Raw genomic sequence first — 13,065 nt, forward strand, 5'->3', positions numbered from 1 at the left:
GGCTGAGGTGACATGAACCAGAGAGAAGGCTAGCGAAAACAGGGAAGGACTGCAGGAGCAGGGCTTATTATCCCACTTATTGAGTTCTCTTAAAAAGGATAAGCATCTCCAGAAGTGAAAATAAGGGGTAGAGAGCAACATAACTTTGCTGTGGAACATGGGTCTCTGGGCTTCGCCCATCCTCTGTGAGGCATTTGGGTCCGGTCCTACCCATACCCACAGTGAAAAAATGGCTACTCCGTGACACATGCCAGCCCTCATTCAGTTATATTAGCTGAGACACAAAGAGAAGAAGGAAGATTAAGGCCCCAATCTCGATAGGGCTGCTCCAAATGAGCGCACAAATTAGGTGGTATGTAATTTGTGCATGGCTACGAGAAAGGTGACTTGAATTGTAGAATGTCATAGAATGTCATTTGAAAAGCTCATACTATTCCATCCCATAATTTCCAGCAGGTTTCACCTCGCACAAATCCCGATAGCAAACACTGACAATTTGCGACCAAATTTTAATTATCACCTCACTCTTAATAGAGGCCTGAGAGAGACACAGAAGGAAAAACACATTTTATATTTTGCGATTAGCCACCCCAGACTAACTTATTTCTTATTGGTGCATCAATGTGTATCAAACAATTCAATGAGCCACACAGTTTCAAGTGGTAGAGAAATTTATTTTTATATGTATGTATGTGGGATTTATGTTCCACCAAAAGCTAGTGGAGCTCTCAACACGGGGCAAGGCAAAAACAAGGGCAACGCGTGATGGGAGGGCTGCCAATTTTTTTTTTATGCCACTGAAATTGTGCAACATTCACAATTGCTGCAATTCATAAAGTTTGCAAAGTTTCTGCTTAGTTAAAATTCCCTTTCCACAATATACATTAATAAAATGCGGTTGAGATGGAAAATGTTTGCAGACATTTTCCATGCAAGCTTACCTTGTTTAATTTTGTTTTTGTTTGGCACAGGGACAAATGCATGTCAGAGTTTTCTCCACATTTGCCTTTTTAGGTCTCGCGTGCGTTGCAGGGCGGAGCCCTGCTCCGCCTCCGTGAGAGATTTTGTAGGAGAGGAGTTCCACAAGAGGGCTTTAAGCCCCGCCCCTCATTTCCATTGGCCGGGGTCACCGTTTATGGTAAACGGTGGCCTGCCATTGGAAATGAGGGTTTTCTGTTCACACCCTTTCTCTCTGAGCCGGACTGGCTCGCCTGGTTTGCGTCTGTCGTGAAGACATTTCTTATAAGCTTGTTTATTTAAGAAATGGCTTCACGAGAGAGCCGTGCAGGAGCGTGCACCAAGCGTCCAGCAACCATGCTGGCTTCACGCCTGGAGCATGCACCAGTCAGCTCTTTCATTGGGCTGTTAGCATCACTGAAACAGATTCCATGGCTCTCACCCAGCGGAGGGAGGGAGGGGGGTCTGCAGCAGACACTGTGTGAACACGCAGCGAACGTCAGGAGTAGAAGCTGCTCTGTGAGCAAGAGAAGCGAAACTGACTCGTTCAGTGCTTACTTTAAATCAAAACCCTCTTCGTGGAGCAGACCGTGGTACCGCTTGTTATGCATGTTGGGGACGGCTACATGTATTTAATCAGGGCAGGAAGACACACACATATTAGCCTTCCCTACAGCATGGAGGCTAATTTTTATGCAGACACTGGAATTGCATGCTTTGCGCTCTTGCAAAATAAATAAAAGGTGCCTATGGAGTAGCTGGGGGTGGAGAATTGCTTGAAAGTAAACAGGGGTTTCCTGGGAGCACACACCATTAAGATAGCTCAGCGGGCTGCACACATGATGCAGAAACCTGTGTTTCTAACACACTGGTAACACGCTCGAATCCCAGCAGGCCTGGCTGAGGCGTTCATTCTTCCTAGGTCTATCGCTGTGAAGTTGGAACACTTGTTATTCAGAGCGCCAAGAGGCTGTTCACTTTACTGTTGTGTGCCTTTGGAAAGGCCAGTACAGTGCCTTCTCTAACACTGGGTTAGAGTATGAATGATTGATTCTGCTGAGGATAAGTTGTAGTTCTGAAGGTACAAATACACAGCAGTTGCATTCTGGGAGTTGTAGTTATAGTGCTTCGAAAATGAAGGGCCTGCATTGCAATTGTGGGGGTGATAGAACTGCAGATCTGGGCCTGGCAGGCCACGTACGCCTACATCATATCATGGTGGCATTTTGCCCAGAGTAGCTGCATTCCTTCAAGCCTCAAACAGCGCAGATGGTGCCTCGGAGCCAGGGTGTCGCTGGGGTTCGTCGGGTGATGGATAGGTGATCAGAGGCGTTAATGAGCTGTGATAAAAATAAGCCTCAGTGTCTGGGGTGTGACGTATTCTTACTCCGCTGTATTCGGAGTAGCACCTCGGCGTATAGCGCCGATTTGTGATTGGGGAATCTATATACTCCAGATGGATAAAACTGAAGCGTTCTAAGGTAAGTGGAGCAGTAGTGGGAATGACGCGAGCGTTAATGATCAGTCCCCCCTTGCCCCCCCACCTGCATGCTGAACACACCAACCCCTGAGCCTGAGGTGAACTAGCGCATTAGGCCAGAGTCTGAGGAGAACCTCCAAATGACAGAAAAGTGGACCAACGCTGTACACAGGAAAACAACACATAAACACACCTCGCTTCGAACCATTCTCAATTCCTAACCAAAGCACCAGCGAGTACTTCCAGAAAATCAATTTCTCACATTATTTCCTCTAACGTCGCATACCATTTAATCCTAGGTTTTCTCAAGGCCGCGCTCTACTTCAAAAATTTATCTTTTAAATGTTTTCCTTACCACATGATTGTGAATGGACAGATTAAAATTCAATAAAAACGGGTTTTTGATCAGAAACGTGTTTATTTTATGAATAATTTATATATATTGAGGCAGTGACTTTGCTTTAAATGTAATTGTCTCTAGAAGTAATCAGGAATCAAGCAGAGTAGAGGGTTCAAATCCTGGCTTTATGGAGATTGTGTAGTTTTGGTCAAATCGCTGTATTTCACAGTGCCTCGGGTGTGTGTGCATTTCAATTGTTCCAAAGTGTAATTACCCGATTTAAAGAACATATGCACACAGTATTTCTTAACACAATAGTTCAAGGGCCATGCAGTGACGTTTGGGAGTCACCTTTGGTAATTTCCCCACAAACCAACTAGAGCCCCACAGTCACCACAAATTGGAGCATAGATCTGAGGGGTGGGAGGGGGGGAACAGCCATTACAACGCGGTTTTTACCACGCGCAGCTTTTACATCGCATGCGTTATACATCGCATGCGTTACAACGCATGCGATGTTACAACGCAATGCCATTACAACGCAAGTCTTTACATCGACTTGCGCTAGATGGCGTGCTAACATTACAAATAGTGTAGTTTACTATCCCAACACCTTCCCTACTGTTACGTGGACTGGAGTTGGATTAGTAAATTACACTTTTCTAATGTTAGCACGCCATCTAGTGCAAGTCGATGTAAAGACTTGCATTGTAATGCCATAGCGTTGTAACATCGCATGCGTTGTAACGCATGCGATGTAACTGCACGCGTTGTAATGACACGCGTTGTAATGTCATACATCCGTGGGAGGGGTAACACAAAGAGGAGTTTGGAAATGTTTACAATGTTTTATGGTGACCATCCGATCCCAGGCACCTCATTGAGCATTAATTAGCAACTCATTGAAGCGTCCTCCGAGCGGTGCATATGGGTGTCTGCCGCCCTCCCCCTCACCCCCTAGGAACTTGAAGCGGTCTAGTTGTTCACTGGTAACCATCCCCGAGACCCCACTCGGAACCAGACACACGCTTTGTATCACCTTCTGGCCAGGCGTGGCCAGAGGGCATAAATAAAAGGGCCGGTGTCGCTCGGCACTTCCGACCCACACTAACCAGCCATACATGTGCGTGTCCGATCATTCCAGTGCGCCATCAGCAATTACTTCCCCCCTGACACTGGCGACGAGGGTGGCATGCAGAGAGCCCACCAAACAGCTGCCCGGCCCGGCCCGTTGGCCTGCTGAAGAGATCGGCGTAAATACAGTCCTGTCTCGTTGGTGCATCAGCGCGAAGGCCCTGGAAGGGATCGGTGCGGCAGAGCAGAGGACAAATGCCACTGTCAGTGGCTTGAGGTACCGCCACCCCCATGCCCAAAGTAGAGACAGCACCCCAGCACAAACTGAAACGCGCTGGTGCTCCCGGCAGAAACTCTTGTAGCGTCCGCGCGAGTCAGCGGAGTGCGCACATGCACAGTAAAGGGCACAACATAGTCAGCCTGCATGCAGGGAGGCCCGCGCTGGAAACAGAGAGCGCGCATGCGCAGCAGAGCCCTGCCCCAAGCAGTACAAAGAACCTTTCAAGCATTGGCAAATACAACAATTGAGGACTCGTGTAAAACAGCAAGCATTGGCAACAAACCCATCAAGCATTGGCAAATACAACAAATACAACACATCGAATAAGCAAGCATTGGCAAGGTCTGCTTGAGTAATCCCCAGCAAAGAGGGGCCACACACCAACAAGCACTGGCAAAGTTCGCTGCGGGGAGCACATGAGAGCGCAAGACACAGACATCCCTAAAGCAGGAAGACTGTTGTGACACACTCCGCCATGAATGACCAAGCAGCGGCAGCACCACAACCACTGGCCCCTGCAGGTCCAATGGCACATGTGCACTCTCAAGTTAGTGCACTTCCCCATTCAGTGAACTAATCGATCCTGCCACTACATTCCCCAGGTGGACCGTGTGGGTCGGCCGCCTAGACAACTACTTTATCACCACCAGTGAAACAGACGGAGCAGTCAAGAGGTCGCTGCTGTTATACTTCGCAGGAGATGAAATCTAAAAACTGTTCGCACACCTGCCTAATACGGAACCCCCCACGGACTACGACGCAGCAGTCAGAGCGCTCAACGCTCACTTCGGCTCCCAACTCAACCCAGATTATGAGCGCTTTAAGCTGCGTCAAGCCAGTCAGAGGGAGGGCGAATCCATGGATGCCTTCCATGCATGCCTGAGAGAGCTAGCAAGCACGTGCACTGAAGATGATCAAGCCAAAGAAGTACGGGCGCAACTCATCCAGGGGTGTTGAAACAAAACCCTGAGGACACTCCTCCTCAGACAACCCCGGATCACTTTAGAAGACATGCTGGTGCTAGCACGATCACACGACCTGTCCGAAGTCAGATCCACAGCCATGGAAACAGCACTTACCACCACCACTGATCAAGCCGTGACAGCTAAGACGGAACGAGTAGACGCAGCCCGCACACCAGCTCACGGCAGCCGAGAAGATCGCGAGAGCCACAATGCAGATATTGTGACAGAGAGGAACACACTCCAAACGACTGCCCAGCGAAAGGCAAGACCTGCTCGAAGTGTGGGTTCCCAATCACTTTTCGACCGTATGCCGCGGAGGAACGCAGAGCAGAGGAATCCCGGGACGAAGGCCACCAGCTAGATCTGTAAGACACCTGTCGCTAGACGAGCCTGACACAGCTCGGATGCCGAAGACACCTTCCCAGTATAGATCATACCTCGAAGACCCTTCCACCAAGGACGAAGAGGAATGCTTCCCTATTTCATTCGCAAGCGGCCTCAAACGGCGTCCTTAGCCATTGAAATCGCGGGTCCCCCGTCACAGCCCTCATCGACACCAGAGCATCTGTAAATGTCATGGGAAGTCAACACTACAAAAAACGAAACCCTAAGCCAGCGCTCACGCCATCCAAAGTAAGAATCCTCACATATGGCAGCCAAACACCACTTCCCCTCAAAGGAAAGAGGACTGTTCAAGTAAAATCAGAAAGCCACGAAGTCACGACAACATTCCACGTAGTTGACAGGGAAGCAGATATCCTCGTGGGAAGCCACACCGTGGAGGACCTAAGCCTGGTGATGTTCTCAAACGCGTTGAAGACATTCTAGAATTATTCCCACAACTGTTCAAAGGCTTGGGGAGCATGAAGCGACCACCTGTACAGCTACACATCGACACGTCTGTAAAGCCCGTTGCTCTGCGACACCGGCGGATCCCATTTCACTTGCGACTGCTAGTAGAAAAAGAGCTCCTAAAACAAGAGCAACAAGGAGTAATAGAGAAAGTAACAGGTCTGACTCCATGGGTGTCCACCATGGTCATAGCAGAAAAGCCGAAACAACCCGGACAGATCAGACTCTGCATAGACATGCGAGTGCCCAACCAGGCGATATGAAGAGAAAGGTACCTTACACCTACAATGAACGACATCCTGGCGGACCTTAATGGGTCCAGGTGGTTCTCCAAGCTGGACCTCAATGCGGGGTACCACCAGTTGAGGTTAGCTGAAGAAAGCAGGTATATCGCCACTTTCTCAACGCACCTGGGACTCAGACGCTAGAAGAGGCTGAACTTTGGAATATCAGCAGCTGCCGAGATATTCCAAAATGCAGTGAGTTTGTCCGGACTTCAAGGAGTATTAAATGTCAGCGATGACATTGTAATACATTCAGCGACACTTGAGGACCATCACTGCTGGCTCCGCGCCACTCTCCAATGCCTCACTGAACACGGAGTGACCCTCCACAAAGAGAAGTGCCAATTTTTCAAGAAATCTATCTGTATATCAGTGTGCACCCGTTCCGGGTGGTAACTGACCATCAACTGCTCCTCCCTCTATTTAAAGGAACTGCACCTCATCCGCCACCCAGAATCGAGAGATGGGCGATCCAACTCCAACACTACCAACTAGAACTGGTCTAACGGCCGGGCACCAAAAACCCAGCTGAGTTTTTGTCGCGCCATCCAGCCACTCACGCAGAAGAAGCCTCTGATCAAGAGAAGCAGACTGAAGATTTCATCAATATGGTCACTCAGTGGGCATGCCCAAAAGCCCTCACTGTCGCGGAAATCGAAGAACACACACAAAGAGACACAGTTCTGGGAAAAGTGTTAGAAGCGCTACAGAAGGGCTCGTGGACTGGGTTTCTCCACAACATCAATGGATGGAACGAATCCGACCGGTCCCGCCTAGGGAAAGTCTGGAGAGTCCATGAAGAGCTGAGCGCCACAGCAACCGGCTTAGTGTTGAGAGGCTCACGCATCGTCATACCCCTGAGCCTTCAAGAACGAGCAACAGCATTGGCTCATGAAGGCCACCAAGGCACTAGAAGAATGAAAGCCAGGATGAGGGAAAAGGTGTGGTTCCCTGGTCTGTAAGAAACCGTAGATGACTTTGTGTGTGGGTGCCGAGCGTGTAAACTCACTGGCAGCCCGGAATCACCAGCTCCTGTAATAATGGAGGACCTGAACCCGTCGCCCTGGTCATGGGTGAGCCTTGACTTCAGGAGCTTTCCAGATGGACGAGTCACTGCCGTTCTAGTCGATGGCTACACAAAATACCCGGTCGTGGAAGTACTGCCCTCCACCGCATTCGACCATCTCCTTCCAATGCTGGACATTTGCACTATTTGGATTGCCACACGTAATTAAGACAGACAATGGACCACCGTTCCAGGGGAGCGAGTTCAAGGAATTCCTATCCCGGCTGGGAATAAGGCACCACCGCATCACTCCACAATGGCCCCAAGCCAACAGTGAGGCTGAAAGATTCATGCAGACCCTGAACAAAATCTTACGTATAGCAGTAGCCGAGCAGTCAGACCCCGAGTTCGCACTACAGCAATTTCTGCGGGAGTACCGAAGCACCCCTCACTGCACCACCCAGAGATCCCCGTGGTCACTGATGCTCTCCGGACACCGGCGGGACACCATCCTGGTAGCCGAGAGCTGGGAGCCAGAACTATACGACCCCGCTAGTGCTCAAGCCCGGAGGTCAGCGACCAACGAGAAGGCAAGTCGGCAGGGAGAGCACGGGTCCGGCCAGTGGAGCCAGGCTGTGTCGTCCTGGTGAGAAGCCGTTGCAGCGGTGGGTAATTCCAAACGCCTTACAAACCAAGTCTATGGCTCGTCAAGGCAGTAAGAGGGACTGCGGTCACCGCTGAAAAAAATTGAGAAGTTATCACTCGAAACGTCTCATGGTTCAAGAGAGTCCCCACCCCGGGGCAGCCTGCAGTGAGGAAGGCCTGATTGAAGACATGATCCCGAGTGCTGCTGATGACCTGGCTCCGAACCCAGCGGCGCCAGCGGCACCTTGTGACACCAGACCAAGAGAGTTGCCCAGCACAGCAGGGATCGCCAGCCCGAGGGGTGGCACCCGTCAACACCGGTATGACCTGAGGCCTAACCCAAAGCCGAATCAAAGTCTTGCTGATTTTGTGTGTTAATCGTTATTTTATGTTGTTCCATTTTGAACCAATTTGGGATGGGATGTAGCGGTCTAGTTGTTCACCGCTAACCATCCCCGAGACCCCACCCAGAACCAGACACACACGTTGTATCACCTTCTGGCCAGGCGTGGCCAGAGGGTATAATTAAACGGGCCGGGGTCGCTCGGGACTTCCGGCCCACACTAACCAACCATACGTGTGCGTGTCCAGCCATTCCAGTGCGCCAACAGCAATTACTTACCCCCTGACAGCGCTCTCAGTGCAGCCCTGACTGGTGGGCGCACGCCCTCTGACTGGCAGCTTTTCATACCACTTTGGAGGAATTTATGTCGCCTCTGTCACATTAAACATCTTTTTTATCTGCTCCTAATTCAGAGTTTTCTCGTCTTCAGGAGGGGGGGGGGGCTGGTTGATTAATTGTCAGATGTCAGCCACAACATTTGTGTTTAAAAACGTTTTTCTGAGCTCAGATAGTGAGCGGATAAGAGTTGGGAGTTAATTAAACGCATTTTGGGAGAGGGGCAAATGTTGGAGGTGGGGGCACAGAAGGATGTGTGGGGAGGACTGCAGAAGATCTCCCGTGTGGGTGTGAAAAGAAAGTAAAACAAGCATTGGCATAGCCAATAGGTCTTGCCTTTGGGACCCTCTAATTGTTTAGCCATGCAACAGTTGATGTTGTTGCACCAAGGATATTGTGCTGCATAACTAAAAACTTATAAGGTCCCAAAAGTGAGACCTATTGGCTGTGCCAATGCTCTCTGCCCCCCAACACACTCTTTTTTTTTTTTTACTTTAATAAGCACGGCGCCGTCTTCACGGACAACGCGCTATGCAATGAAATAGGTGTTACTTTTGGTATTGTAAATAACAATGCCTTTTAATTTTTTTAAAGGCATTGCCATTTACAATGTCAATAGCTCAAAATAATGTCATTGCGAGATCTATTGCATTATAAATGCTTGTTTGTTTTAACCCTTTCCGTGCTTGTGACGGAGCGGTTCCGTCATGCGCGACGGTCGCGCTGTGCGCATGACGGAACCGCTCCGTCACGGCCCCGCCCGCGCACGGAACCTTCAGTGTGGCGCGGAAATCCGCGCCGCGCTGAAGGGGTTAAACTAATTGAACAGCTCATTCTCTTATGTCTATGTTGTAATGTATCTCTTCATCTATCCTGATGTTCCTTTAAGTAGAACCTATGATGTAATTGTATTTGGAATGTTTGGTAGTCTCCTAGCGACTACTGTTCATATGCTTGAGAGAACAGCTGTTGGCAGAGTCAGTCTGTGTTTTGTAGCCAAATAAATAACCAATTAACATTTGATGTTTCTGATTGGTTACTACATATTTATGGCGACGATTTTGGCTACAATGAAGAACCCACACAGCAACAACAATGGACAATTTTGACGAATAGATCTTATTGGAAAACAAGATCTACAATCTCTCACTCAAGCTATCCTGAAAAGTATCAACTGAGCCAACGATCGTTTTCATATATAAGGTACTGTCCACAATTTCTTTTGGATCATCTATAAAACGATCTATGTGCGTGTGCATATGAGAGAGAGACTCTGTCTCTGAAGGTATTGGTGTGCATGCGGGAGAGAGACGCTGTTTTTTTTTTGCTTTAAAGTATTACAAGTGGAGTGACCGTAGCAGAGCAAAGATACCCGTACATTAAGCACTGTTAAAGAAATGTTTTAGCTTGTGACGTCCATGAAAACAAGTAGGAAAATAAATACCAGCTAACGGATATCGACCCTGGAGAAATACTGTTGAAGGTATTTAACGACGATGACACGCACATCATGCACATCCATATACTTCAGCGTGCCATTCCCAACGGTGACACGCACACCATATTTCAAGTTTATTGTTAAAATAAGACTTTAGTCTTGACAGATATTGCAATTATATATATTTTTTTCTCTCTTCTTTAGGTATTACTCTGCAAGGTACTACTGCATTTAGCGTCACTGGTTACCATGTTGTAGTGCATCATTTTCGTACTGTAAATTATATACATTAGTTATATATTGATTCACAGAGTACATTTGTAGGGTGTATTTTTAAAAATTGACAACATTCACCATTATCAGATTCCCTCATTGATTGAGATGTGCAGTATGCAATCTGTCAGCCCACCGCCATTGTTCTTAGACTCTCCAGGAGATACGCCTGTCAGGTGGGAAGTTTGGTTCGATGCATTCCAAGTGTATTTAGGTACTATTGGTGCATTGCGGTTTAGTGCAGAAAGAAAAAAATGTCTCTTGCTACACTCACTAGGGTTTGAAGGAAGATCAATATTTAAACATCTACCTGCTCTGTCACAAGAGGATCTTCAAGGTATTGATGAATATGAAGAGACGATAATTAAATTGAGGACTAGATTCGATAAGCAACCCAGTCTCATGGTACTGAGACACAATTTTTTTAAAAGAAAACAAACTGACGCAGAAGACGTTGATGCTTATATATCTGTCCTGCGAAGGTTGGCTGCAGATTGCAAGTTTGACAACTTTACAGAACAACTCATAAGAGATCAATTCACGTGTCATTGCAAAGAGAAGAGTATAAGGCAAAAACTACTTAGTTTGGGTAATCCCGCTCTAGACGAGGTGATAAAAATAGCTAAGAGCATTGAGATTTCTATTGTGTCATTGAAAGAATTGGAGGAGAAGTTCCCAGAAAATGTAAATGTGATCAATACCAACACTTCGATTAAACCACGTAGTAAGCCTGTGTCTTCAGTTAGTCAAGCTGTTAGAGCAAAGTATGACACTACGAATCCATTGTCCAGTATGAATAATAGTAAATGTATGAGGTGTGGTAATCCTCCACACAACAAAGGCTCTCGTTGTCCAGCAAGTAATGTGATATGTAATTATTGTAAAAAGATAGGACATTTTTTAAAAGTATGCCTTAAGAGGAGTAGAAATGTGAAGAAACCTACGGTTTGTGTGGTTGAATCCGAATGTGAGTCTGATTCTGAAGTGATTTCAGTGGTTAGAAGTCTGGAGGTTTGCTCTTCTGGTTCCTTAAACCACGAAGTGGTAGTTGGGGATCCTTCCTCGAGTGTTGATCCTATCGTTGACATTAAGATTGGTGATCATACTGTAAAGTTATTGGTGGACTCAGGAGCTAAAGTAACGATGATTACGCAATAACTTTTTGACATAACATGGAAGGGTGCTTGTGTTCTTTCTCCCCCTGATCGTTCTCCTGTATCTTATGAAGGGCGGAAAATAGATTTACTGGGGTTCTTTGAAGAAGAAATGAAATTCAAAGGAAGAAGGATAAAAGGAAAAGTTTATGTTGCAGTTAAAGGTCTTGATATTTTAGGGTGGTTCCATCAGGGACTCTTTGTAATGATATTGAGACCAGGAGCTAAAGAACACGTTTTGGTGGTAGATTCTGATGATGTTAGCCTGGTTTGGAAAAACAGGTTCCCAGAAGTTTTTGAAAAGAAACTAGGAAGGATAAATGGTTTCAAACACAAGATCATTGTTAAAAATGGTGCCACTCCCATTAAACATAAGTTAAGGGGAGTACCATTTAGCGTCAGAGCTGATCTAGAAAAAGAATTGAAAGAGTTATGTGAACGAGGTATCATTGAGCCTACCGATTCCTCGTTGTGGTTATCTCCCTTAGTCGTAGCGAGAAAAAGGGGAGGGGATCTTCGAGTCTGTGTGGACTTGAGATCGCTCAATAAAGAGATCTGGGTAGATTCATACCCTTTACCAAAAATCTGTGATTTATTTGCACTCACAAAAGGAGCACGGTTTTTCACGAAGCTGGATTTGGCGAGTGCATACCATCAGGTTGAATTAGACCCCGAATCACGTCACCTTACAGCTTTTGTTTCACCTTTGGGAACTTTCCGTTACTGCCGGATGCCATTTGGGCTCGCTTCTGCGGCATCTGTGTTTCAAAAGATTATGAGCAATATACTTAAGGACGTAGAGGGTACAGTGGTGTTTCAAGATGATGTACTAATTTTTGGGTCTGACATTTCTAAACATGATGATGTTCTTGGCAAGGTTTTAGCTCTTTTTAAGAAACGTGGTGTGGTTTTAAAAGAAGAGAAATGTAAATTTCTCTGTAAAGAAATCGAATATCTAGGCCATGTGATATATCAAGATGGTGTCAGTCCTCGTCCTGGTCTGATTCAAGCAATCATGGATGCCCCAGAACCACTAGACAAAGGAGGAGTTAAATCCTTTTTGGGATTGTGCGAGTATTACTCACAATTCATCCCAAATTTTGCTTCAATTGCACGTCCAATAAGTAACCTTTTAAAGAAAGGCGTGAAGTTTGAATGGGATGAAGAGTGTGTGGTTGCTTTAAAGTTGGTAAAATTAGCTTTAGAGAATGGTCCCATTTTGAAACCGTTTGACCCAAATTTGCCTTGCTGTGTTACAGTGGATGCAAGTCAGGCAGGGATTGGTGCCATGTTAACCCAATGGGATAAGAACTGTGAGAACACAGTGTGTTTTGCTTCAAGAGTCTTGCGGACTCCCGAATTGCAATATTCGGTAATAGAAAAAGAGTTGTTGGCGTGCCTGTGGGCCATAGAGAAATTTTGACCTTATGTCTGGGGAAGGTGTTTTTTGTTGTTGACCGATCACAAACCCCTTGTGAACATTTTGGGGGGTAGTGTTAGCAAATGTTGTTCTCCTCGAATTATGCGGAGGGTTACTAAGCTGTTACAGTAGCAGTTCAGGGTCAAACACATTTCAGGAGGGAAAAATATACGTGCAGATTTTCTATCCCGTTTTCCAGCCATTCCTTGTGAGGTTGA

This window comes from Triturus cristatus, chromosome 1_1, assembly GCF_964204655.1.
Source record: "Triturus cristatus chromosome 1_1, aTriCri1.1, whole genome shotgun sequence".
Classification (NCBI taxonomy): domain Eukaryota; kingdom Metazoa; phylum Chordata; class Amphibia; order Caudata; family Salamandridae; genus Triturus; species Triturus cristatus.